Below are 22,562 nucleotides of genomic sequence, written 5' to 3' on the forward strand. Positions count from 1 at the left end.
CTTCCTTCCATGTAGAAGGAGAGATGTGCTTCTTTTTATGGGAAGCAGAAATAGGACATGGCGTTTGACTAAGTGGAGAGAAGAGTGTGGGAGTGGGGACAGGGAGGCTTTTACAGGTGCCAGATATACAGAGTCTCATAAACACACTGAGCGCAGGTAGTAAAGAAGCTGCTTTTGCTCTCAGTGTATATATGGCTGGAGGGAAAGGGAAGCAGTAAGGGGTTTATGTGGACGGGTTTTGGAGCTTCTTTACAAGCTTGTTTACAGGGCATCTGTGTAAGGAAAGGCAGCAGCAGGTAGGGCTACGTCCATTGGAAAGGAACAGCTTAGTTTAGGCTCTTCTTAAAAAAAATTAATTGAGAAGAGGGTAAAGCACTTAATGTTTATGAGCTTTTGCTCACTGAGTCAGTTTTAGTTTGAGGGAGTTGCTGCTCATTTATCACAAAGCACTTGTGAGCAGACTCGTATATGGCACGCCGTCGGAAACTCTGGGACATAGGTAAAACAAACCCCTACCTCCAGGTAGCTTAAATTATTGATTTTTTTTTCTTCGACCATGCCGCATAGCATGTGGGATCTTAGTTCCCCAACCAGGGCTCGAACCCGCGCCCCTTGCATTGGAAGTACGGAGTCTTAACCACTGGAGTACCATGGAAGTCCCAATTGGTGATTATTGAACATGGACTTATGCATAGGATTGCCAGATAAAATACAAGATACCAAGATAAACAACAAATAATTCTTTTATTATAGGCATGTCCCAAATATTTCATGGGGCATGTTGGGTGTCCTGGGTTATTGTTTGCTAGAATCTGGCAGTTTATTCAGGGATGGGTAACTAGAAGTTTTTGATGTGGTTCAAAGATTTTATTGAGATTACAACTGGAATGGATCTTTGAGATAGTTCTAAGCCCTTTATTTTAGATGAAGAGAACTTAGGGTTAGAGAAGATAAGTGAGTTGCCCTGGTTCACATAGCTGGCACGTGGCTGAGTTTGGCCTTCTGTCTTCTAATTCTTAGTTTTACGTTGCACACTGATTTAATTAGTAGGATGAGCATTGTGGGTTGGTATGTTCAAGAAAGCTCCAGAAAGGAAGTGAGAGTAGGGCTGTGTTTTGAATGAAGGTAGAATGCTTTGGGGAAGGCATTCTGATGGAAAGGCAAATGTAAGCAAAAGTAGGAATAAATTTTTGTTTAACGAAGGGATGGAAAAGATGTCACTGTGGGACATAGATCAGTCATTGGACCAATGGATTCATGTGGGTGAGAAATGAAAAGGGAATATTGAAGAGGTAGATGAGACAGGAGTTAGATTTTATTGCACCTTGGCTACAAGTTTAAGGATTTGGGCATTATTTGAATGTCATAAGGAGGGGATACTAAAGGTTGTTGAGTGGACAAGTCAGCTCTATGTCAGTGACCAAAACAGTTTTGAAAGAAAGAGGGCTGTTTTAAGAATTTGAATACCAATTTTTGAAAGTCCCTAGGGTTAATTTACCACTCAGGTAGCTAGAATGATCGCCCACACCTTTTTCACTTCTCCTGGGGAGGAAGAATAGCAACATCCTAGTTCCCTTTAGAAAAATGAGCTAACAGTGGGGCATGATGGAAGTTTCCCACTGTGACTATAATCCCACTTCTGGTGCGGGGAGGCTGAAATTGAGAACTTCTGGCCATGGTGTGTGTGTGTGTGTGTGTGTGTGTGTGTGTGTGTGTGTGTGTGTGTGTGTGTGTGTGTGTGTGTGTGTGTGTGTGTGTGTGTGTGTGTGTGTGTGTGTGTGTGTGTGTGTGTGTGTGTGTGTGTGTGTGTGTGTGTGTGTGTGTGTGTGTGTGTGTGTGTCAACTAAAGTAACCACTTGAAGCTTCCAAAGCAGCATGATCCAAGGGACAGATATAAATCCTTGCTACGAAGAAATTATGTGAATTCAGTACCAAAGGAATATCTCAGTGATTGCTCTGATGAACAAGTGTCCGAAATTCTTGGAGTAAAGATACTGGTGGGGAGAAATTAGACTTAATGGACAGGGTTTGGGAAGTCCATTGGCAGGAACCATACAAAAAGTCAGTGATACTTGGGTAAGTCTGATCGACATAGTAGCCAGGAAATAGGTCTTCTGTACTTGTAGGTTGGAGTTCATTAGGCTTGGAAGAGTAGGGGAATCCCCTGTAAAATGGCACACAAACATAATTTCTCACCCAGTCCCTAAATGGTCTAAGGCCTGTCAACCTTTAGGACCAAGCTGAGGAGCAGACTGACCTAAGGAACAAGAAGCCCCTCCTTTACTCTCAAATGTCTCCCTGAGACTGGCCAAAGAGATGCAAATTATGTTTATTGAGATAAACATTACTTATTTTATCAAAGTTAAAAGATTTGACAAAGATAGATGTGCCAGGAGACATCGCTAAGGAAAATGAGTTTTCACGGAAGTTTATAGACAGAAGATTCTTGCTTGCTTGAAGAGGGCAAAGGGCTGGCTATCGGCAGTTGAGCAGAGGGGATTCCAATGGGGGATCACTGGCGGTTGAGTGTGAAGTTTGGAGCTGCTGACTCTGATGATGTCACAATTTTCCTGTTTTGAACACTATTTCCCATCATCATTGTGTGATACTGAAACAGTAGATGGTCTCTGTTTTCAATGCCGTTCAAATCTGTGGGAACTGTGCACTGAGGTTAAACTTTGCATTCCCAGATGAACTATTTTCTCTGTGGAAGAGTCCTGAATGGGGTGGTGAAGACCCTGTTGGGAACCAGGGATATGAAGGGCTTCACCCATTGAACAGCTTGTGATCTACTCTATAAAATAGTTGCCTCTTCTTAGTATCGGATCTGACATTAAGGGGTAAACATAATACACCCCATTGCTGAGACACATCCCAAACCGAACTTCTGAGAGCTGGCATCTGCACGTAATTACTTAGGGCACATAATTCTTTTATGGGACCTCACTTAGTAAAGCATGGACATTTACATTCACAGCTCATTAGGTTGCTTGTGACTTTGATTTGAACATTTTATGTGGGATTGTTTTTAATCTTTGGAGGCACTGTAAACCCACAGTCATGCTCAACTGCCACAGACTGTAGAAAGGAAAACCATATAACTGGTTTGTTTTGCTTCCTAGGAGGAGTTTTATAAAGTAAGGGCTGAACTGACCCATGAATATTCTAAGGGGGAATTTTTTTCTTTTGCTTTCTGAGCCCAGGGCTTATGGAGTTATTGTGATCAAAAGTAAAGTTAACTTGAAATTCTAATGGAGAGAGAATGAATTTAAACATGAGTTTTGAATTGTTATAAAAATCATAAAATAACAGATCTTTCAACCAGATGCTTAATTTTAAAATAGCAAACATTGCAGACTTTCTAGAGACTGTCAATGGTTTGAAAACCCAATTCAGTCTCTTCCCTTAGGCTCTCAGACTGCCTGGTAATGAGCACTGTTGGTCTTAAGCAAGGCAGTCGCTACCAGCAGTACATTCGGAAGTGCACCATCTAATGAAATTTTTCTTCTTTTAGGAAAACAGACACATTTTGCAATTTATTCACGGTGCCAGGTGTTCCTTAGCTGTGCACTTCGGGGCTTGAGTTAAGTGCCTTCAGTTTTCCTTTTTCACGGGAAAACTATAAAATGAGAGGTTTGCTGTTGTGCTCTGCTTGAGGAAGGCTGTTTCTCCTTGAGCGTCTGCAGGCAGTTTGATATGAAGTTCAAATGTAATCTCAAGGAGACCTTTCCTTGCCTTGATACTCAGTGTCAGTCTTGGTAGTATGGGTTGTATGTGGAACAGGTGCAAATTGTAGTCTGATTTTCAACATGTAGTAGAAAAGACCAGTTAATCCCTTGCAACCTGGGAAATGTTTGTGAGATTTCATTAGTGTCTGGATAATCATATGGTTGGGGATGTACTTGGACAAATGCTCCACAAAGCTTCTTATGTAAAAGCGGTTCTTTTGGGACAGTTTTTACTAAGGTAATTTACTCATACGGTGATTATTAAGAAAATGAGAAAAAGGCATTGGAGAAAGCGATGTTAACACAAGGATCCGTCTGCTTTATGCTAGACTGAAACATCAGTGGTCAGACCATGAGACACTGAGAGAAGGAGTAAAAGGTGGAGTTTCTTCTTCTGTCCTCTTTCCCCATTTGACCTGCAGCGCAGGCCCTACCCTCTGCCCAGGTCTGCCCTATGGAGCGGTCTGCTGCTGCATTCTTGCCTTTTATTGCTCTCATGCCCTCCTTGTCTTGCTCTGTATCTGGTTCCTTTAGCTCCTAGATCTGCAAATAATCCTCTGACAGTTCTAATTTTTCATCGTTTCCACAACTCTAGCTAGCTATCCCAGTCAACGCTAATGATTTCCTCCCCATAGGACTAGTTACTGTCCAGGAAACTTCTGGAAGACTGGACATGTCCCCCAGAATTTGGAGCTTCCCAGAACTCATTCTAGAGATTACAGCTGAGACTTGCACCCTTTTATTGCAGGTTATTTTTTCCCTTAGAAATGTAGCTACTTCAGTGAGGGATTGCTATGGTCTGAATGTCTGTGTCCCTCCCAAATTCATATGTTGAAATCCTAATCCCCAAAGATGATGGTATAAGGAGGCGGGGCCTTGGGCGGGGGGGGGGTGATTAGGTCATGAAGGTGGAATGGGATTAGTGGCTTATAAAAGAGGCTCCACAGAGATCCCTAGCCTCTTCTACCTTGCGAAGACACAGCAAGAAGGCACTGGTTATGAACCAGGGAGAGACCTTTACCAGAATGTGATCATACTGGCAACTTGATCTTGGACTTCCAGCCTCCAGACCTGTGAGGAATGCATTTCTATTGCTTATAAGCCACCAACTCTGTGGTTTTTTTAATAGCAGCCTGAACAGACTGACACAGGGATTCTTAGTGTTAGAGACCTCCCAGGTTCTGGAAAATGCTAAAATTACAATTTCTATTTCAGTTAGACTCTAAACTGTAGAAATTAACCAAGTACTAAGGGGCGTTTTGAAAGGAACAAGTGAGTCTAGCTGTGGAAAATGGTGGGTTAGGGTGCAGTCATGCACTACTACTCTAGGAGGTGCCATTCCCAAGACTCAAATGTGAACGGCAGCCCCTAGAGTTGTGTTATATGGCAGCCCTAAGGGTCTTAGATGAATTCGCTAAATGTCCTATCTGATAGATTCTAAACATCTTGAAGACAGGCCCTGTGTTCCCCTTAATGCCTTGCATAAAGCATGTGTTTATTAAGAATTGGTTGAAGGAATGGATTTGGATATACTCTGGACAGGAAAAGTACAATAAACAAACTGTAAAGTCAGAGGAAGAGAGAATGTTGGCTTTGTTTATTTTCTTTTCACACAACATTTGGAAGCAGGAGACCTAGATTCAAGCTGTGGCTTTAATAGTTACTAGCTGTGTGCCCTCTCTGAGCCTCAATTTCCTTATCTGTCACACGTGCATGATAAGAGCTGAGCTTTCAGAGGTGGTTGTGAGGCTCAGATGACATGATAATTGTGTAATAATCCCCTAATGAGGGTATTTTCCCAGCTCAAAATGACCCCCCTTGACTGCTGGCCCCAACTCCCCATCCTCAGGAATGGGCCTCTGGCTGTCATGTTTGATTAATGTGACCCAACACCTACTTGAAAATAAGGAACCGGATCTACAGTAACCACTTAACCGAAGCTGGACCATTCAGAATCCCTGCCCTGGGAATTTGAAGAAGGACATGAAAGAGTCAGCCTCCATTGTCTGAGAGTGTAATTTGGAAACCCAAGATGTAAGGGCAACAGTTTTCTCCCAGCCACATTAACAAATGAGTAGCAGAAAATGTTGGTCTTCTAAGAAATAAGGAAGAAACAGATGTGTAAGAAGAATCAGTGAGTAAAAACGATGCACTATTGCTGTCTGAGTTCCAGAGACCCTGCTGCATCTTTGCCTTTAGGGGATCTTAAACATTCTTGTATCCTCATAATAAACTCTCATTTTGTGCCTCAGCCAACTCAAGTTAGATTTTTGCTTCCTTCGATCAAAGCATTAAGGGGTTTTGTGATGCATTTTCTAATATAATAATTTTTTCCCACAGGTTTAAGTATAGCCCAAGTGCTCCTCTACCTCACAGGAGAAGATCTTTGTACTTTAAAATTAATAAGGAATGGCAGTCTTTTTCTGGCAGTTTTGATCAGAAGCCCAGAATTTCTAGCTATGCCACTGTCTCTTATTCGCTTTCAGGGTAAAAAGCATTCCAAACTCCGCCTCGGTCTCCATGGTGACCAGGAGTCCCCAATAATACCTGCCTGGTGAGGGCCACACGGCATCCATGGCCGCAGACGTGTGCAGTATGCTGAATTAATGCTGTGGGAAGCGTAAGGAAAGAAACCAGGCCATTGAGGCTCCTTTTTATGCAATTAATGACTTCCATTTCTGCCTACATTTTCACCAGTGCTGCAAAGCAAGGTGCAGAAAAGCCGCTACAGAAAATTAACTATAATTTAGGTAATATCTCAAATGCCCTGTCAGTCACTTGATTATGTGATTGAAAGGAACATTTCATTTGGAGATTTGCAATTTTCTGGTGCTATTGGCATTACACAATTATGTTTCCTGTCATTTATCACATTGTGGAGTACCAAGACAAATTTGCTTCTCCTACATTTATCATATTACTGGGAAACATAGAGACAGATTTAACCAATTGCTTTACACCAAATGATGCCCCTTGTTAACTGGGGACATTCAGCAGCTTTTCGAAGATGTCTCTTGAACAGATTCTGCACCAAGAGGATTCTTCCCCCAGCTACTTTGAAATTGAGATTTTCCCCTTAACTACAGCACTGCCTTCCAGAAGGAGGAGCTGAGGCCTATCTGCTTTTTGCAGCAGGTGCACCGAGTGAACTGAGAATGATGCTGCTGCAGAGGGACTCCCTCCTCCTTGGGAATCGGAAAGCAGTGGGGTCCAGATGGGACATTTCGGCACGAGGCTGGGTAAGAGCGTTAAAAAGGTTTTAAGTACTGACTTGCTGTAGTCATAGCTACTCAAAACATTTAGCTTTTAAACAAACGTAACTTAATATTTAATTTAGAAAGCAGGTAAAGAGTCTGTGGGGCCTTTCACAAATGAAATTTTCTGCAGGCAGTTAAGTACTCTTCATCTCATAGACTGACCTAGATTTTCCTATTCTCTATAAAGATGGTATTAAAAATAATTCAGTTTCTGCCCCTTGGTGTAATAGGGCCTTTGAGTAGTTTGTATGTACCTGGTGCCTGCATTAGAAAGCTTGTGTTTGTTCAAAATACGTATTTTCCCAAGCCCCAGCCAAAGCTTTCGGAATCATATTATATGGGGTCTGAGAAATCTACATTTAAAACAAGCGCTAAGAGGTGCTTTTGTTAGGCACTAAGCCAGTCATTTACATCCTTGGATGCTCATTAGAATAGCTCAGGGAGATTCTGAAACTTCTGATGCCTTGGCGGCACCCTAGATAGATTAAATCAGAATCTTTGGGAGTAGGAACCTGATATCAGATGCTTTTAATACTCTCCAGGTGATTCCAATGTGCACCTATGCTTGGGAACCCCTGCACTGAACTGTGGGAAAGTCACGATTAAGAAGCAAGGCACCTTGATTCTAGTCCCCCACAGTAACATACCAAGACAGAGCTGGGCTCCTATGATCTGATTTGGGGGCTGGCAAGACCATGACATCTCTGGTGCTCTTGGCAGTCTGAGGACAGCTGGTCCAGTCTGTTGGGGAGATGGGGCTGGTCAAGACCAAGTTTCTGGGAGCCAAGACAGTGAGTGTCAGTGGTGGCGTAAGGAGGAATACAGCTCCGTGACCATGCAGCTGCCACATTTCTTAGGTCATCTGGGCTTAGGAGTGTAGATGAATTCCATACTGCCTCTGCTGGTGGGACTAGGGCCCCTCCATGACTATAGGCTCTGTTCTCAGTAGCCTAAGACTGAGGGCATTTGAGTCCTCTGACTACAGGAATCAGTGTCTCCAACTGGGCTGAGCTGGGGATAAGCCAGACTGAAGAGCTGCTGCTTTGTGCCAGCTTAAATCTGAGAGTCCTTTCATGGTCACCCTGGTGCACCGCTTAGCCCCAGAGCACTGGCACAGAGTCCAAAGTCCTGATGTCTGGTAGACCTGCCTGATAGACATCTGGTTGGGTGACATTAGACAAGCAGTTTACCTCTCTTAGCCTCACAGTTTCTATCCTTTAATGGAGTTGGCCTTGGGTTGGGAGGCAAATGAGTCCCTAAAATACTTAAGATGGATATTAAACAAAAACAAGACATTCTCTTTTTCATTGTCCCCACTGCCTTTAGGTACTCTGCTATATTAAAATGGGATTTAAATATAAATTTAAACCGTTTGCTCAATATTGTGCATTTCTGTGGCTCCTTTTTCATTTTTCTTTAATCTCCACTCAGACACATCCTATCTGTGCTTTCAGCATGAGGTATTGGTTGATGCCAAATCAAGATCTTGGTACAGGCAAGTAATTGCTTGTATCCCCCACTAGACTGGACTTGTCTCTGATCAGTTGTTTGCCTTTTCATTCATTCTGCAAACTTGTATCAAGCTCTTATTATGTCTCAATTACTGTGCTAGATTTGGGCATGTGGGGATGAAAGGCACTACTTGTTATCAGATAGCCTGAAATATAGTGTATGTGTTGGGGGAATAAGCAGAGTCTAAAAAATTATTCTTTTAGATATTTGTTTGGAATGGACCCTATAAAATAATAGCAAGCTTTATACTTTCCCAAGTGTTCTCATATACCTGATCTCATTTAATCACTGAACACATCCAGGAGGGAGCATCATACACACTTTGGGGACATCAAAGCTAACACAAATGAAGTGAGTAACTCCAGGTTCCACTGTTACGAGTGGCAGAGTCAGGACTCACACTCAGGACCCCTAACTCCAGGTCTGATGCACTTGCAACAGCTCCAGGGTTCAGCTGTCAAACACAACCATCTACACACACACGCATACACACACACACATATACACCCCTTCAGAGGTATTGATGTGAACGTTTAGTGGGTGATCATTACTGAGGATTGCATGGAGAAGTTCTTAGCAAGACATTCTGTACATCTTGCTAGCCAGCATTCCAAAGGGGGATCTTCCCAGAGCTGAGGACAACAGATCTGTGTTTCTGTTCCCCAGAGAGATGTCATCTAGGTGGCATCAGCTGGAGTCTAGCCAAGGCTCAGTCTGGCAATCTGGCCAGGTGTGTAGGGGTCAAGGTCCACAGCAACAGATCATAGAATCATTGCCAGAGGTGAAGTATGAACTTCCTCTCTCTGAAATATATTGCCTGCCAGTGAGGTAAAAGTAATTACTTGTCCCTGCTAATTGAATCCTGAACTTTAAAGTGGAGGTTCTGATTTAGGTTAACATGACATGGTCCAATTTAAAATTTTAACTTAAAGGAGAAAAACAGCAATGAATCTCAGTGCTTGGAATGCGGCAAGCTAAGTTCCTCAGGGCTGGAGCCAATTTTCACAACTTCTGCACGCACTGGCTTCCCGCAGAACTATCTTCAGCATGCCCTGCTTGTAACCTTGATAATACAAAGGATTCCATTATTGTAAGGCAGGAAATTATTTCAGCCAATTTCATACTATGGACTTTCCCCCTCCTGAATTTCCCATGCTTAGTTTTAGAACTGGTTTTAAAAATGTATTTATTATTTTTTAATTTACTGCCTTTGGGTAACAATAGTAATAACTGACATCTAGAGATTGCTTACTATGTGTTGGGCATGGCTATTAAAAAAAGCATGTTAATTGATTTCAATCTTCAGAATTACCCTATGAGGTAGGCATTATTTTCTCCATTCAGCAACTGGGTTAACTAAGCCACAAAGAGATTAAGTGATTTGCCTAAAGTTACAGAGCTAGGAAGGTGGCAGAGCCAGGATTTAGACCTAGGTGGACTGGCTCTGGAGCCTCTGTGTTGAACCTCTCATGGTATTGTCCTGTCATTGTGTGACTTCTCTTGCTAAGGACATGCTGTAACCTGGTGGCCTGGGTCAGTCTGGACTCCACAGTTTTTTGAAACCTTAATGACGACAGGATGAAAAATTCCTGGCCTGAGTTTTCTATATTCTCTCCCAGTGTGCGATGCAAATATCCCATACAGGATGCCATTTAAGACCAGATAAATCAGTTTTGGGGGAAGAACTGATGTCAGACTACTGTGTGATTGTCTCATAGGTATCTTATTGTCATTGTCTTTCTCCTCATACCCCTTGGTGGAGGTAGGAGTTGGCCTAAAATAGAAATCCTCAGTATTAGGCAGCCCAAGGCGAGGTTAACACTGGGGCTTTAGACAGGGATGAGAAAACCGTTCTCCTAGAGCATTTCTGAGGTTGGTGATTGAGCTGCTTTTAGGAAAGTGTAGTGAGGGATTCCAGGATGAGTCTGCACCTGCGTGGTGATTGTAAAACGCTCCCTGTATGTGTTTTTCTCTTTGTGTCGTTGGTAGCTAGTGGGTAGGAACCTGTGCCATACATGGGGTGAAATAAGCAGGAAACATAATTGCCCCGAGGCCAAAGTGATGGCAACAGCTGTGGTCACTGGCAGAGAACCACTTGCCTTGTGAAGCAGCCCCTTTCTGCAGGCACTGAAGGAGGGAAGTGGCAGTGGCAGCCTGGTGGGAGCCAGTGTCTGGAGCAACCAGCACCCCAAGCGGCCGTGGGCGTGGTGGAGTCTTCTCTTGGTGAGTTCCTGCTCCACCGGAAGTAGCAAGGACAATCAGGCCTGGGTCTAGAATATTAGAACAACCCTAGGGATTCCTGAACCTGTCAGGGGTGGAAGGCCCAGGGGAGAATTGGACTTACTGCTAAGTTAGAGACTGAGATCCCAGAATATATTCTATTGATATAAGGGTGACACTGTTTATTTTCCTAACTAGTGATAACTGGACGTACAGGGTACACAAGTCTTTCTTTCACTGGAGTGATTTGGGAGTGGCAAAAGTGCACTGATACGTGGTTGGCTTTAGCTTGCTCAGTCACTGAGTTGGAACTCACCATTAAGTAATTGCTATGAGTTAGTTTGCGTGAAACCTGCTATCAGAGAGTTAAGGGTCTTAGAGTTAAGAAGATTCCTGCAAAAAAAGTTATTCTATATAAAAATACATTCTGTAAGAGGAATCTTTCCTTGGTATTATCATTTGACAAAATGTACAGCATTATTATTATTATTATTTCCGTACGCGGGCCTCTCACTGTTGTGGCCTCTCCCGTTGTGGAGCACAAGCTCCGTACGTGCAGGCTCAGTGGCCATGGCTCACGGGCCCAGCCGCTCCGCGGCATGTGGGATCTTCCCAGACCAGGGCACGAACCCGTGTCCCCTGCATCAGCAGGCGGACTCTCAACCACTGCGCCACCAGGGAAGCCCCCGGCATTATTATTTTTAAAAAATAAACCTCAGTTACAAAGCTCTGAATGATTGCTTGTTGATGCTAGTTGAGGGAAGCATTTAGAAAAGTGAGTAATTAATTTCTAGTAACTTTATTTCCTACCTGTGAAATGGTGGTAATGATATCCCCCTCATGAATTATTGGGAGTGTTCAATTTCAGTCTGATCTTCAACTGAAAAGAATCTTCATCCACAATGAGAAGAATATTGCAACATTTTCATTCTAGATAGAAGCCTTTGTAATTGGGTCTCATTTGCAACATCTCCATCCTCTTTAGTACTGTACTTTACCCTGACAATACAAACTGGGTCACTGAGACACAAAGATGTCTCTGAAGGCTATGGGACTACTAATGCCCAGGCTTAATTAAACAACAAGTCCAATTTTGACAATACTGATTTACTTGCTGTGGGAAAAGTGCCAAATCTGGAGTGGGTTTAATTGAATTCAAGTGTTACCCTGTTTATTCATCACCTACCAAATGGCTGTGTGTGTATGCATGTGTGTATGTAAGGATCAATATGAATACATTAAAAACTATGCAAATATAGGACAATACATATAGAGCTCAATTTAGAGCATAATTTTCATGCACGCTGCTGAGGATTTTATCCCATTGTTTCCACCTCAAACTGTGGGTGGCAGCAGAGACTTGGGAAATACCTTCTGTGAAATTCAAATGACTTTTTGAGGTATATAATGATAAGGAAATGATTGAATGATTGCAGTAAGTAATAAATAAATTGGATCTTCATTTTGAATTACAATTGGCATTACTTTATCATTTCTCATCTCATTTTTGTGGCCAAAAGTGGTGAAAGCGGGCTGTGGTCTGGGAACCTCAATGATCTGTTGGCTTTTAAACAGGTGTTCATGATTTGGGGCCAATAACCTTTTCTTTTTTTTTTTTTCAACATACAGACTCAATTGTATTTCTATACCCTAGCAATGAACAATGTGAAAATGAAATTAAGAGAACAATTCCATTTACAGTACCATCAAAGAACATAAAATACTTAAGAGTAAATTTAATCAAAATTGTAGGACTTATACACTGAGAGCTATAGAATATATTTCAGTAAAGAAATATCCTAATGGCAAGTAAACACATGATTAAATGTACAAAGTATTTAGTGAGATGCAAATTAAAGTCCCAATAGGATACCACTACAGAACTATTACAATTAATTTAAAAAATACTGACAGCATCAAGTGCTGACAAGAATTCAGAACAACTGGAATGCTCGTACATTACTGATAGGAATGCAAAATGGCACATCCAGTTGGGAAAACATTGGCAGTTTCTTAAATGGTTAAAACATATACTAACTATATGACCCAACAATCCCATTCTTAGGTATTCATTCAAGAGAACCAAATACACATATCCACACAAAACTCTATAGTTGAACGTTCACAGCAGTTGTATTCATGATCACCCAACACTGAAAGCAGCACCAATGTCCGCTTGAATGAGTAAACAAAATAAATAACCTTTTCTATTATTGGAGACCACCCCCTCCCATGGAACCCCTTTTTTCTTTTGATGTTGCCTTATAGCTTGTATATGCACAGGGTGGCTTCCAGCTTCCTTTGGAACTTTGAAGTGTGTCCTAAAGCTAATGGTAGACTAGTGTACTGAACTTGACCTAGCCCTTGAGTACTTTGTGCACAGGTGTGTCCCCCTGATGCAGGCAGTGACCAAAGTCTTCACAGCTCACAGGATCAGAGAGCTCATGTGACTTTGTCCCTGTCTGAGAAGGACAGGTTGGCTTTTTAACTTGGCCTCTAGTTCCAGGATTGACATGAAAGAGGCAAACTGGACATGAAAGTCCACTTTCCACCCACTAAGTATTCCTCCTTGAGCCATGGGAGAGTGGGGAATGTCTTCATGAATGGTGGTGGGGTGAGGGAGAACAGGAAAGAAGGTAGAGGCAAGGGTTAAAAGAATAAAAAGAACAAAAGAGAAAATGTTGTATACCACTACCATTAATGTAAAATTTTATCTCTGTATGTTGATTGATACATATATTGATACATAGAAGAATTAGAAGAAAAGATAAAGAATTAAACCGTAAGGTCGCTTATGATTATATTGATACATAAAAGAATTAGAAGGAAAGATAAAGAATTAAACTGTAAGGTCGCTTATGATCTACTGTTTGTTGAAAAAAACAGATTGTATATTAAGAGGATGAATCTCTTTAGGGAAAAGGAAACGACTAAATCCAAACAGATAGATAGATAGATAGATAGATAGATACACACACACATACATACACGTACATACACACACTCGAATGCATTGAGATGAATGAAGATAAAGGTCTGAAAAGGTGTGCAGCAGCATTAATACTATGCTTTTTGGGAAAAGTGGTGAGAGTTAGATGGAGGTGCTGGGGACATGTTTACCTCTTTATAGAACTTTGTATAGTATTACCTTGTAAACATTATGGATTAGTTTTATCATTTGTAAACCTCACACTGAAAAAAAAAAAAAACTTAGGTGACTCATGTGACATAATTTGATGCCTGCTTCCCTGCTTCCTTTCCTAATCTATGAACTTCAAAACAGGCTGGCACTATCTCCTCAATGGAGAGAAATTTTTCCTAAAAATCAAGTGAGTCATCATGGGCTGAGTCAAAGATGTTCAGTTTCCTTGCTATTCATTATGCCTACATTTTCCACATCAGGTTGAACTGTACATAGATAACTGTCTTTAATGACTGCACATAGTAAGACAGTATTTACTTATCATTTTGCTGTTTATTTCTCTAGATGTAATTCTTTTGGTCCTATGATCCCATGGGAGTATAATAGGCATTTTTTGGTCTGAAGCAGTCATGGGAAGGGCAAATAAGAGCTCATGGGTAACTATCATGACCACTCAAATTCTTTGATTTTGAGCCCCACTAGCCAAACTCCTTCTTTCCTTCCCTGTCTGTCTCCCTCCCTTTTCCCCTTTCTCAAATATTTATTAAGCACTTACTATGAACCAGACATTGTTCTCGATTCCGGAGATACGAGACTCCGCCTGGAGCTCCGTTGGCCATGTGTGCGGGTGAGACTAGAGTACTCAGTTCTCTCCTTCATAGCCTCATTCATGTTGCCCCCTGCAGCCAAGGCATCAAAGTCCATGCCCCTTCTCAACCTAGCCATGCTGCTACTTCTTCCACCTCTGCAGCTGAGGTCCTCTTGGTAAGGTCCACTCACTGCCCTGGCAGTGGCTCTCATTGCTGTATCAGTTGTCTCAGAGTCTTCCATCACTGTCGTGGGTGGCTGGGACTGCCTCATGCTATAGACCTGGGTCCTTTCAGCATCTCCTCCTCTTTGCCTGGTCCTGCCGAGTTTGCACCTCACCCTTTAGGGGACCAAGATGTCCCCTGGTCAGTTATCACCTGTTATTCTGCATCCAAATGCATTATCTTTTCACTCTTAGGCATTCATTAGATTACATATATATATATGTATATATATATATATTTTTTTTTAAAATTAAAAATTTATGTCCATGCCTTTTTTACTCTGGAATATTATTAGTGTGTATTATCAGCAGACCAGCTGACAGGGGCTCTGTTTGTTTCTTTACCAACTGACTTTTCATTCAATTCTCTACCTCCCAGGTTGGGAGGTGATGCTTGAAGATTACAGAGAAATTTGATATTAGAGTACATCACTTTGACTTTGGAATCCACTGGCTTATCCTAAGCTAGTGCCATTTAATTTTACATTTCTTCAGAGAACAATACTTCTGTTCACTTCCAATTTTCTCTGTTGGTGGAGTTCAGAGAATAGAAAAAAAGAATAGTCTAGACTAGAAGGTTCAGGAAAGGCTGCATGGAAGAGACTAGACTTAGATTTGGCTTTGAGAATGGAAGGGTTTGGATTCTAGGCTACTTTAAATTAAAACTATCACAGTATAGGTGATTTTTATCTAAAAACCTTGACATGACTCTGGGAAGAGAAATTCCAGAGTAGTTATTCCCTCTGGTGACTAAGCATTGCTGGTCCCCCAGGAGTCAAGTGTTATTTTTGATTAGGCTGCTGGAGCTTAGGTTTTGCCTGAGTGGATGCCTTGTGTTCTGTGAAAGGCTTCACCATGTAGGGCAGGGTTGGTGATTCTGTAAGGGTATGAGGTAACTAGATGGAGAGCTTGCGCTGACATTCAAATTTAGGCTACTTGTCTTTCCATCCTTCCTTGTCCCCCTTCCAACTTTTTAGTTGTAGTTTGTAAAATAATCCTGAGTCCAGAAAAAGTAGAAACCCTGTGTATTTTCCAGCCAGGAGTGATATGATAGATGTTTTCTATGGAATTGCCAAGTTCATATTTCTAGTGTATATTATTTTCCTCTTTCCAGGAGTGTCATGATCATGGTCTTGGAAAGAATATGTGAATAATGTTCTTTAATGCACTTCTTGTAGTTCTTAGAAGAAATATTATGGTTTCATTGAGCATTTATTCCCAATTGAGGACTGCAGATTTAGGTTGGCGTCTCAGGCTCACGCCTCGGGTATATGCTCACTGAGTACAAAGGCCGAGGATTACCTGGATTATTTAAATTGTGGTTTCTCTCTCTCTCTGCTAAGTGCATATAGTTGAATTTGTGCAAGTAAATCTGTACTTGATTCATTTCCACTTTAATCAATTACAGTGTGGTCGTTATTTCAAGTTTTCAGAGGTCATTTACCCCTTTGAGAATTTGTGGAAAGCTGTTTACCTTTTCCAAAGAAAAAATGCACTTATGCGTCCACATAAACATAATCTGGTATATAATGTCAGGGCATCCATAGCCCATTTATAGACTCCCAGACTGAGAGTGGTGTCATGTCAAAAGAGGAAGAGCTTCCTTCCATTTAGCCCTGAGAGAGCGTAGAGGGCAGATGGAGTGCCTCAGCAATGACACATGCTGAAGTGCTGGAGAAATAGGGGTTAAAGCACAGTGGCAGACCCAAAGACCCAAGAGGCAGCACAGTGCCAGGGACCACAACTGCTGGGGAACCTGAAACCCAGGAAGTCTGGACAAGCTTGATCGAGCAGTGACCCCATTTCTGCAACCAAAACCAAACCAAAATAAAAGACTGCTGTAACTTGTCATTCACCAAGTTCCTTTTTCATAGCCACAAGACTGCACTGACACATGGGGGAAGGAAAACCGTGGAGGAATTTCCCTGGCACTTGGGCCACAGTAAAACGAGAGGGAATGAGTTGTCTGAGCCCTAGTAAAGCTGGGTACAGCCTGAGGTGAACGCCTCCTAGATTATAACTGGGGCCTTTGATATTTTCTTTTTCATTTTTCTTTTATTGGAGTATAGTTGATTTACAGTGTTGTGTTAGTGCTGTACAGCAAAGTGAATCAGTTGTACATATACATATATCCCATCTTTCTTAGATTCTTTTCCCATATAGGTCAGTATAGAGTATTGAGTAGAGTTCCCTGTGCTATACAGTAGGTCCTTATTAGTTATCTATTTTATATATAGTAGTGTATATGTGTCAATCCCAATCTTCCAATTTATCCCTCCCCCTTCTTAACCCCCGGTAACCATATGACAATCTCTAGGTCCATCCATGTTGCTGCAAATGGCATTATCATTCTTTTTTATGGCTGAGTAATATTCCATTGTATACATGTACCACATCTTTCATCCATTCCTCTGTTGATGGACATTTAGGTTGGTTCCATGTCCTGGCTATTGTAAATAGTGCTGCAATGAACATTGGGGTGCATGTATCATTTTGAATTATGGTTTTCTCTGGATACATGCCCAGGAGTGGGATTGCAGGATCACATGGTAGCTATATTTTTAGTTTTTTAAGGAACCTCCATACTGTTCTCCATAGTGGCTATACCAATTTATATTCCCACCAGCACTGTAGGAGGGTTCTCTTTTCTCCACACCCTCTCCAGCACTTACTGTTTGTAGATTTCTTTGGGCCTTTTGTATTTTCCTGTGTGTGGGTTTACCTGGGCTCCAGGTACCATACCATCACAACTGTAAAGAGAATCACAGCTATTTCTTATTTTGTGCTTTGTTTTAAAATTTTGTTTGTAAGATTAAAAAATGTATGTTCGTTATTTAATTTAATTTCAACATAAGTGATATTAAGGTTGCTAAAGAAAGAAGAGAACATTCCAAAAGGAAGTTGCCAGCCACGTATATCTCCAAGAAGAGAAAAACAGGGAAATATCTCAGGGCCTATCTGAACATTTTTCCAAGAGTGAGACTACACAGTAGTAATATCCCTATAGAAAACTATTTGAGTCTTTTGTTCTTTAACATTAAATCATTATCATCAACTTTCCTTATTTAATTTAATTAATTAATTAATTTATTTATTTTTTGCGGTACGCGGGCCTCTCACTGTTGTGGCCAGTCCCATTGCGGAGCACAGGCTCCGGACGCACAGACTCAGCGGCCATGGCTCACACGCCCAGCCGCTCCGCGGCATGTGGGATCTTCCCGGACCGGGGCACGAACCCGTGTCCCCTGCATCGGCAGGCGGACTCTCAACCACTGTGCCACCAGGGAAGCCCCAACTTTCCTTATTTTAGATAAGAGTCTGCCAACTCCTGCCTGCAGGCCAAATCTGGCTTTTAGTTAAGTAACTGTGACACAGATTGTCACAGCCCATAGAGGCTAATATATTTACTCTCTGGCCCTTTACAGAAAGAGTTCTCCAACCCCTGTTCTAGATCATCAAGCAACTTTCTATTATTTTGACTTTTCATACAAGGGTAGAATGTACTGGCTAGGCCAATACAAATGTTCAGTCTGCTTGATAGGTATATTTCTTATTGTAAAACTATAAATTGCCATTCTGGTTGTGTTCAATAATTTCTTGGGAGCTTTGTTAGCCTGAGTTGGTAACTTTGAGTCTGATCATCTCTGGAACACTAACAACTAAGTTTCTGAGCAAGAAGTTGAGGGTAAGACCAAGGCCTGAGATGAATTTATCAATCCCATGCCTCTCCTTGGTGACCCATGGAGGAGGTGGCACCTGGCACTCTCTGGATGGCTGCTTTCTGGGAATTGCTGGCCTTTCCCCTTAAAGGTCTACAGTACATTTTTACCTACTTGCTTTAGCAGTTTAGAGCAAGCTAAAGAGTCTAAATTGATATATTTAGCCCTCTCCTTTTTTTATAATCTCTCTCCTTCCTTTTGAAAATATTTAAATGTAGCCAGTGTCTTCTGCAGTCATTCAAATCAGTGCTAGATTAGAATAGTGCAATCGATCTGGGATACTCCAAGTATGGCTTGTAATTACTCTTCAGTTCATTCAGCCCTATGTTTCCCCAGACCTCCTGCTCTGGTTTAGTGTAGATTTGACAACAGATATTCTTTGGATCACAATTAACTGAAGTAACTATGGGATATTTACATGGAGCTTCTAAAATATTTATGTGCATAATACTAACGGCACCTAGTAGTTATTGCATTTTAAAATTTGAACAATATATTATTAATGACTGGCCAGAAATCCATAATGTATGAACCTCCTCTGGTGCACTCTTGCTCATGTGCATGTTTGGCGCTCCAATTTCCTAAGGTTGTCCCTGGGAACTGCTGCCCTCTCACATGCGTAAACATTTCCCAATCACATGGCCTTCTGTGGGTGGTGTGGCTTTTTCTGAAGCGCTCAGAACAGTTCACAGACCTGAGCCCTTCAGTTCCTGCAAAATTCTGGGGAACGTGTTAGAGGCAGATGATGTCACCTGGATTTTACTGCCTGGGGGGATAGAGACACAGGCCATTTGAATGGGAAACATCAAGTGCATGGCTTCTCAGAACAGTGGTACAGGGAATGAAAGGCAGATCCCCAGCACTAGGTCAGTCAATCAACCAATCAGTATTTATGGAGTGTACATTCTTGGCTCAGCATGGGACTAGTTGCCTTGTCAGCACATTCTATGTCTTGCTTATGTGATTTGGGGACTCTGCCATCTTGAAAAAAAATATCTTATCAGTGAATTTTCTTGTGAATTGGCTATAAATTGGGAGAAATAAACAGGAAGGAATTATGAGATGAAGAAGATGCATGAGAGGGAATAGAGAGTCACCTTTTGAAGGCAGATATCCTCCCAATGTAGTGATGCCACAGATTGCTTACTCTATTCCCAAGACTCTTTTCAGTGCAGTGAATAAAAAAACAGCAATGTTTCAGTTATAGAATAAGTTATGATGGTTAGCAAAATTCTGTGTATTTAGGTATTTCTCATCCAGTCGATTCTCTTGCTGACCCTAACTGTCAATACCTAAAGTCTGACCACATCTTGCCCCAGTAGTGATGGGAAGGCTTTTTGGTGCATTTAAATGCAGGTGGAAATTAAACAACTCGAAATATATGTTGTTGAACAGATGACATGTCTCGAACCAAGAGTATTTTGATGTAGTATCATTTGACCCCCAGTACCATCTTAACAAGAATAAAGGACGGCATAAAGATGAAGCCCAGGAGAGAGCATAAGTCATAGAATTGTGTGACTACTTGAAAATTATTCCATCTGTTTTTAGAAATGGGAAACTGAGGACCAGAGAGATGAAGCATCTTGGCCCAGATACACAGCTCGAGGGGGGAGCTCTGAGTAGAAATCCAGGTTGTCCTGTCAGTCCAGTTCTCTTTCTACTACTTCTTTTGAACTTTCAGCCTTGGTAGAGGAAGCAGAGCAATCAAGTTGGTGACAACCTTCCTTCGTTAATTGGTTCATTAGCAAGCTTTGGGAAATCACCTTCTTAAAAGGAATCATGGATTTCTCTCACTCACATGAGTAGTCTTTATTTAGTAACATAAATGTTCTTAGCAATGGTGTTTTGGTGCTTTGCACTTGAGGGAGAGCCAAGCCAGAATTCCCTGCTGGCAAACTCTCAAAAAGAAAAAAGAAGGAAAAAGTCTACAACCATTAGCTGGAACCTGGGATACTGCATTAGCACGCAACCGCAGCTGCTTAGTGAGGTGCCCCTGTACAGTGTGACCAGTAGAGAGTTCGGGGGTTGGGGCCCCATAGCTTCTCTGAAACTTACCCACTCTCCAGACAAATGCAGAGGGCATGGTGGACAGTCAGAGAAGCAGGGTGAATTAGTGTCAGGGAACATCTTTTATTCATGGGGTAATACATCAGAGGGGACTGAGCATGGCTTAGTTTTGTCACAAGAATAAAATGAGAAGCATTGGGAAGCTGGCACTGTGTCAAAATGCCATTTATGAGTTGTATAGTACGGACACCACACTTTGAGCAAAACTGTATGGTTTACTTATGAGTTTATGAACTTCAGTGAGTACGTCTATGGAAGCTTCTCAAAGTAAGGGACATGGTTAGGCCATTTACCATTTCATTTTTTTAGGTGGAAGGACTGGAGCATGATTTTTAAATTCCTTGAACAGTAGGGGTAACTATAGAGAGGATGGCTAGTGTTGGGCTGGGAATCTCCCAGAATTTCATGAGGGACTTTTATTAATCAGTGAATAGTGGTGGAACTCTTCTCAGCTGGCCGATTGGCAGTTCCAGAACTATCCTCACCCTTGTCAGGCAGTGGCCTGGGTGTTAGATATGCTGTAGTATGTTTCTAAGAGGTCCTCCTGGCTCAGTAATTCACAGCCGTAGCAGAGGAGCTCAGGGAGACATGGACTCCACTCCTGGTTCTACCACTCATATTTCTATACCCCCGTTTTTCTCCTCTCTGAAATGGTGGTAATAACACTGTTTTCACATAGCTGCTATGAGCAGGAGATAACATATGAATCCATGTCGACATGTCTGACACATAGGCGTGCTCTTCCATGCTAAGTCCTCTCTTTCCAGATCGGTAAAGGAGTGGTCCTGTTAACCAATGGTCACCCCTCTTCTCTGGTGGTAAGAGGTCAGCTGCTAAGTACTTGGCATTAATAACCTCTGTTTCCTCACATGTAAAGTGGAGTCATAGTGGAGTCCTGTCATACATGTTTATTAAAACTTTACAGAGAGAAAGAGGGAGGAAGGATGGGGGAGAGAGAATTATACAGTGTGGTTGTTTCCACTCACATTCCCGCTCAGCATAATGCTGTGTCGCATTTATTGAAAGATGGTATGCTGGTCTTCAACAAAGTGTCTTCTTCAAGTGTGTCTTCCAGGGTAATTTTGACTATGGGTGGCTTTTGTCTTCTTCTCTGACTTCAGCATCTAATCCCCAAAGAAAAAACTCCAGTGTAAATGTCTCCCAGGCAGCTAGGGTTATTGTGAGGCGCAGGTGAGATAACAGGTATGAAAGATCCATGAAAAGGTTAAAGCTAGAGATAGATGCAAGATGCTGCGGTTAATAATGACTTTTTGACTATACCTTCTCTTTCAGACCCCTGGTGTATGGAGCAAGGTGGAATGTTTTTGTGTCTGCTTTCGAGGGCTTGATTTGCCAAGCAAGGCTATGAGAACTCTCAGTGAAAAGGATTATGGGAGATCTTTGGGGAGAATGGCCACCTTGTCTTTAGGTGGTCGTGTCTCTGTTGTTAGAGGACTGGGATCACAGTAACCTGTGAAGGATTCTGATTAAGGGCCTGGAGTGGAGTCTGGAAATTTGTGTGTGTGTGTTTATATGAGCATCAAAATAAGAAAATACAGTTCTTGTATGAAACTCCTGAGAGTCATTTCCCCCTTTTTTGGGTTAATGTCCCACTCTAACTAGTGCAGGAGTGCAGTCTTTGAGGCAGACAGTGTCTGTTTTGTTCAGTTTTATTGAGGCATAATTAACAAATGAAATTATAAGATATTTAAAGTGTACATCGTGATGATTTGATATATGTATACATTGTGAAAGGATTCCTCCTATCTAGTTTATTAGCACATCCCTCACCTCACATATTTATGCTTTTATTTTGGTGAGAACATGTAAGTTTTACTTTCTTAGCACATTTCAACTATACAATATAGTGTTATCAACTACAGTCACCATTTTATACATTAGAGCCTTAGATCTTATTCATCTTGTAGATGAAAGTTTGTACCCTTTAACCAACATCTCCCCATTTCCCTGGCACCTCAGTCCCTGGTTACCACATTTGTACTCTCTGGATCTTGAGGGCATTTGCTAAGTAAAATAAGTCAGATAGAGAAAGACAGTGTCTTTTGCAATGATTTATCCCAGAGCCTGGGATTTATTATTCAC

Source organism: Grampus griseus (genome assembly GCF_964374135.1).
Source record: "Grampus griseus genome assembly, chromosome: 16".
Lineage (NCBI taxonomy): Eukaryota > Metazoa > Chordata > Mammalia > Artiodactyla > Delphinidae > Grampus > Grampus griseus.